Below are 6,966 nucleotides of genomic sequence, written 5' to 3'. Positions count from 1 at the left end.
TGTGTATATAAGGCGAGCGCTTTTGCTGCTCGAGGTCCCCCTGTCCCTGTTCAAGAGAGCTGTACAGTAAAGGCTTGTTCGCAGAAGAATCCTGTTGCCGAGCGTCGTTCTTGCTGGCGAGACGTTGGGCGCGCAACACTATGCATCTAGGGTAATTCAAGCATTTGGGCTAATAGCCACTTATTATCAATGAGTCATACCATGTGTGTTTTTCTGTGATTGGGTTACCTCACTCATCACTCAGGATGATATTTTCCAGTTCCCTCCATTTGCCTATGAACTTCATAAAGTCATTGTTTTTGATAGCTGAGTAATATTCCATTGTGTAGATGTACCACATTTTCTGTATCCATTCCTCTGTTGAAGGGCATCTGGGTTCTTTCCAGCTTCTGGCTATTATAAATAAGGCTGCTATGAACATAGTGGAGCATCTTTTGGGTATATGCCCAAGAGAGGTATAGCTGAGTCCTCAGGTAGTTCAATGTGCAATTTTCTGAGGAACCTCCAGACTGATTTCCAGAATGGTTGTACCAGTCTGCAATCCCACCAACAATGGAGGAGTGTTCCTCTTTCTCCACATCATGGCCAGCATTTACTGCCACCTGAGTTTTTTATTTTAACCATTCTCACTGGTGTGAACCTGAGGTTTTTATCTTAGCCATTCTGGCTGGAGTGAAGTGGAATAAACATTTGGTTATCTAATTGGATCCTCTTATTTTTAGCTGTTCATTCATATTTCTCTCATTTGTAAATTAAAGGAAGTTATTTGTTCAAATCGTCTTAAGTATTGCTTCTCCGAAAACTTTTCAAGTTAACTATTTTTATTTGTCAAAAGAGAGACAGCTAGTATGTCACAGATACCAATAATTCTTCTAAAAATTTATTTCATATTTAAAACCAATTTAAAACATTACAAAACCCTCAAGGATTTTTATTTTGTTGAGTACTAATATATATTTTTCTTCCTTTGCACTCAGTTTCCTCTCTTTCTTCACATGGGGAATATGTGCACTGTCTCTCACTGCTGATTATCAGTCCCTAACACAATGCCAGTCTTACAGGAGTCAGGAGGGCTCTTGCTTTCAGTGCCTCCTACAAAGAACAAACCATCCTAACCTGGAAAATGAAACTTAGTATTGAATCATGTAGGCCAGATGACATACACAGGAACTACACATACATAAATTTAAAAGTTATATGAATAATCCTGAAGAGGTCAAAGAGCTATCAAAGTTATAGCCCTCAACTCACAGTAACTTGTATTATTTAAACATGAAAACAAGGACACAGAGCTTGAGAGTGCACAAAGGAAATTGTTTGGTGATTTTCTTCATTTTGATTGTATTGCTCTTCTGTCTTCAGGAGGAAAGATTTTGACTTCAAAAGTAACAAAATATTTGAATAGAGAATTTACATCCTTCAGTTCTAAATGGTATTCTTGGGTGATTTTCTCAGCAGTCCATGTTTCTGGAGATAGTTTATGGTTATTGAGAAGGGTCAATGCTCCTTCAACAATAATCTTGCCTTTGGGAATGTCCATAGTATTCTTGTCAAAGTGATCTCCTATTGGCAGTCTGAATTCCTTTGGTTCTTGCTGTAGTTCAACAACTTTTACTGGCAAGAAAAGCACCGGATCTTCAGAATCAACATATACATCTCTTAGCCATGACAGCAGCTTCTTACCTTTCCTAGAAACTTCTTCCTCAGATTTCTGGATACTGACTCAGGTACCTCTGCAAGAGACTGCTGGTAGAAGGGTGGAAGGGTGTTTGGGTGCCATGAAGGACTTCCTCTTGTTGATCTCCTACTCTGCTCACTTCTCCACATTAAAGTTCCTGAAGGCGCAGGCCATGCGAGTCCCCATCTCTACATCATGATGCCCTTAGTTCACTATACACGTGGGGATATATCTGTGCAGGTGACCTACTCTTTAGCTTTGAGGTGTGCTGTCAAGCTACTAGTCTATGCTCTCTCCATTTTCTGCTTTGTTTTGTTTTGTTTTGTTTTGGTTTTGGTTTTGGTTTTGGTTTTTGGTTTGGTTTTTGGGGGGGCATTCAGAGCTTTGAGTTTTCCTTTTAGCACTGCTTTCATTGTGTCTCAAAAGTTTCAGTATGTTGTGCCTTAATTTTCATTACATTCTAAAAAAATCTTTACTTTCTTTCTTTATTTCTTCCTTGACCAAGTTTATATTGAGTAGAGTGTTGTTCAGCTTCCATATGTATGTGGGCTTTCTGTCACTTTTGTTGTTATTGAAGACTAGCCTTAAACATCCAGGAAATCCAGTATACAATGAGAAGATCAAAGCTAAGAATAACAGGTATACAAGACAGCAAAGATTCCCCACTTAAAGGGCCAGTAAATATCTTCAACAAAATTATAGAAGAAAACTTCCCTAACCTAAAGAAAGAGATGCCCAAGAATATAAAAGATGCCTACAGAAGTCCAAATAGATTGGACCAGAAAAGAAATTCCTCTCATCTCATAATAGTCAAAACACCAAATGCACAAAAAAAAAGAAAAAATATTAAAAGCAGGAAATGGAAAAGGTCAAGTAACATATAAAGGCAGACCTATCAGAATTACACCAGACTTCTCACCAGAGACTGCAAAAGCCAGAAGATCCTGAGCAGGTGTCATACAAACCCCAAGAGAACACAAATGCCAACCCAGGCTACTATATCCAGCAAAACTCTCAAATAGCATAGATGGAGAAACCAAGATATCCCATGACAAAACCAAATTTAAACAATATCTTTCCATAAATACAGCCTTACAAAGGATAATAGATGGAAAAGTCCAACACAAGGAGGGAAACTACACCCTTGAAAAAGCAAAAAAATAATCTTCTTGCCAAAAACCCACAAGAAGAGAGACACACAAACATATTTGCACCTCTAACAACAAAAATGATAAGAAACAATAATAACTATTCCTTAATATCTTTTAACATCAGTGGACTCAATTCCCCAGTAAAAAGACATAACCTAATAGACTGGATAAGTAAAGAAGACACAGCATTCTGTTGTATACAGGAAATATTTCAGTGACAACGACAGACAAGACAGAAAACAACTTTCCTATCAAATGGTCCCAAGAAACCAGCTGGAGTAGCCATTCTAATATCAAATAAAATTGACTTTCAACCAAAACTTATCAAAAAAGGTAAGGAAGGACTTCATATTCATCAAAGGAAAAATCCACCAAGATGAATTCTCAATACTAAATATCTTTGCTCCAAATGCAAGGGCACCTACATTCATAAAAGAAACCTTACTAAAGCTCAAAGCACACATTTGTATCTCATACAATAAGAATAGGAGATTTCAACACCTGATTGTCATCAATGGACAGATCATGGAAACAAATTAAACAGAGACACAGAGAAACTAACAGAAGTTATGAACCAAATGGACTTAACAGGTATTTATAGAACATTTCATCCTGAAACAAAAGAATATACCTTCTTCTCAGCAACTTATGGTACCTTCTCCAAAACTGATTATATATTCGGTCACAAAACCAGCCTCAACAGATACAAAAAGATAGAAATAATCTCATGCATCCTATCAGATCACCACAGACTAAGGCTGATCTTCAATAACAACAAAAATGACAGAAAGCCCACATATACATGGAAGTTGAACAGCACCCTCCACTCAATCATAACTTGGCCAAGGAAGAAATAAAGAAAGAAATTAAAGACCTTTAGAATTTAATGAAAATTAAGGCACAACATGCCCAAACTTATAGGACATAATGAAAGCACTGCTAAGAGGAAAACTCATAGCTCTGAGTGCCTCCAAAAAGAAACATGAGAGAGTATTTCATTAGGAGCTTGACAGCACGCCTAAAAGCTCTAGAACAAAAAGAAGTAAATACACCCAAGAAGAGTAGAATGCAGAAAATAATCAATCTCATGTCTGAAATCAACCAAGTAGAAACAAAAAAGACTACAAAGAATCAACAAAACCAGGAGCTGGTTCTTTGAACAAATCAACAAAATAGATAAACCTTTAGCCAGACTAACCAGAAGTCACAGAGACAGTATCCAAATTAAGAAAATCTGAAATGAAAAGGAAGACATAACAACAGAATCTGAGGAAATTAAAAAATCATCAGATACTACTACAAAAGCCTATATTCAACAAAACTGGAAAAATCTGGAGGAAATGGAAGATTTTCTAGATAAATACAAGGTACCAAAGTTAAATCAGGAACAGATAAAACATCTAAAAACCCCATAACTCCTAGAGAACTTGAAGCAGTTATTAAAAGTCCCCCAACCTAAAAGAGCCCATGACCAGATGGGTTTAGTGTAGAATTCTATTAGATCTTCATAGAAGACCTCATGCCAATGCTGTCCAAACTATTCCACAAAATAGAAACAGACAGAGCACTACCCAATTCCTTCTATGAAGCCACAATTATGCTTATACCTAAACCCCTCAAAGACCCAACAAAGAAAGAGAATTTCTGACAAATTTCCCTTATGAAGCTAGACACCAGAGAGCCTAATAACCCTATTAAATAATGGGGTACACAACTAAACAAAGTATTCTCAGCTAAGGAATATCGAATGGCTGAGAAGCACCTAAAGAAATGCTCAACATCCTTAGTCATCAGGGAAATACAAATCAAAACAACCTTGAAATTCTACATCACACCAGTCGGAATGGCTAAGATCAAACACTCAGGTGACAACAGATGCTGGAGAGGATGTGAAGAGGAACACTCCTACATTGTTGGTGGAATTGCAAGCTGGTACAACCACTCTGGAAATCAGTCTGGAGGTTACCCAGAAAATTGGACATTGCACTACCTGAGGATCCAGCTATACCTCTCTATACCCAAAAGATGTTCTAACATACAACAAAGACACATGCTCCACTATGTTCATAGCAGCGTTATTTATAATAGCCAGAAGCTGCAAAGAACCCAGACGCCCTTCAACAGAGGAATGGATACAGAAAATGTGGTACATCTACACAATAGAGTACTACTCTGCTATTAAAAACAATGATTTCATGAAATTCTTAGACAAATGGATTGAACTACAAAATATCATCCTGAGAGAGGTAACCCTATCACAGAAAAACACACATGGTATGTACTCACTGATAAGTGGATATTAGCCCAAAAGTTTAAATTACCCACAATACAATCCACAGATCACATGAAGCTCAAAAATGACAACCAAAGTGTGGAGTGGATCCTTCACTCTTTCTTAAAAGGGGAACAAAAATATTCATAGGCTGGGATATGAAGGCAAAGTTTGGAGCAGAAACTGAAGGAATGGTCATTCAGAGCCCGCCCCACATAGGTATACAGCATATATATATGTATATGTATATATATATATATATATATATATATATATATATATATCCTCCAAAACTAGATAAGATTGATGAAGCTAAGAAGTGCATGCTGACAGGAGCCTGATATAGCTGTCTCCTTAAAGAAGAAGGGGAGGGGTATGGATACGGGGCTTAGGTCCATGAAACTGGGAAAGGGAATAACATTTGAAATGTAAATTTAAAATATCCAATAAAAGAAAAAAGAAGAAAAAGGCAGAAAAATCCATAATCAGAATATATTGTATTAAAATTTATCTATTTTCGAGGTATGTCTGACACTATAAATAGAACTGGTTGGCCTCTCCTTGCTCTTTTGATCTCTTGTTCTCTCTTGCTCTCTTACCCTCTTCCCCCTTTGTCCCTTCTCTCCCCATTCCCCCCCCCTCCACGTGCTCAAGGCCAGCCTCTATTTCTCTACTTCTCTTCTGTTCTCTTCTGTTCTCTCTCTCTCTGCCTTTCTCTGCCCCTACTATTCTCTTAACTCTTCTCCCCATGCCCTGAATAAACTCTATTCTATACTAAAAAACAATCTATTTTCAATAAACAAAATGTAGAAAAAATTAAAAACTCTTTTGTTTGTGTAAGAGTAAAGGGCATTGTGCTGATCAATTGAGTAAAGGCCAAATAGCTTCTCTACCTCACAAAGTGTCCCCTACCATGCTCTCAGCAAAAATTACCATCCTTCAGTGTCAATGACATCTTATTACAAGGGAATAGCTAATGATAGATAAGGGTTGACTATCAAATGTATGGCTCAGAGCTGGAGAGAATCCCCAGTAATGAAGATCAAGTGCTGATCTTTGAGAAGACTTGTGGTTCCTAGAAACCATACAAGACAGTTACTACATACAGCTCCACCTTATCCCACACCTGCTTCTGGCCTCTGCAGGTACCACAAGTCCATCCAAAACACACACACACACACACACACACACACACACACACACACACACACATACACACATCCCTTAAAAATGATCTTAAACATTTTCTAAATACCATCCTGAGTAAGATATCTCAGACCCAAAAGGACATGCATGGTATATACTCACTAATAAGTGGATATTAGGCCAAAAATTACAGAATACCCAGGATACAATCTACAGAACTCAAGAAGGTTATAGAGCCCAAGTGGGGATGCTTCAATTCTACATGAGAGGGAGAAGAAAGCAGTCACAGGAGGGAGAGAGGGGAGGGACCTGGGTGCAAAAGGAGAGGCGGGAAAGGAAGGAGGAAACATGATCAAGTATTGGTGGGGGAAAACAGGAGAGAAGCCCCAAGGACCAGCAAAAAGAATGCAAATATACAACCTGGGGGGATAGGGGGACCCTTTAGAAAATACCAAAGACCTAGGAGGTGAGAGACTCTCAGAAGTCAAAGGGAGACCTTAGATAAAATGCCCAAAAATGGAGAGAAGGAACTTGTAGAGTGTACCTCTAGGAGAAAGACATGGCATCAAGATGAGGGTTGGTGTTGCCATCCCACAGTCAAGAATACTGACCCAGAATTGTTCCTGTCTGAAGGAACTGCAGAGACAAAAATGGAGAAGATCTAAGTGAAAGGAGGTCCAGTCACAGTCCCAAATTGGCATCCAGCTCAAGAGGGGTCT

At 38.3% G+C, this 6,966-nt stretch overlaps 1 pseudogene; it reads right to left on the bottom strand.

The window, feature by feature from the left end:
* Window positions 1–1,277: 1,277 nt before the first annotated feature.
* On the bottom strand, window positions 1,278–1,864 carry LOC148002823 (NADH dehydrogenase [ubiquinone] 1 alpha subcomplex assembly factor 4 pseudogene; annotated as a pseudogene).
* Between the last annotated feature and the right edge of the window lie 5,102 nt (window positions 1,865–6,966).

This window comes from Rattus norvegicus, chromosome 10 (assembly GCF_021556685.1).
Source record: "Rattus norvegicus strain SHRSP/BbbUtx chromosome 10, alternate assembly SHRSP_T2T, whole genome shotgun sequence".
Taxonomy (NCBI): Eukaryota; Metazoa; Chordata; class Mammalia; order Rodentia; family Muridae; genus Rattus; species Rattus norvegicus.
Note: the sequence above shows the minus strand (reverse complement) of the source record. Positions and strands in the feature narration are given on the sequence as shown.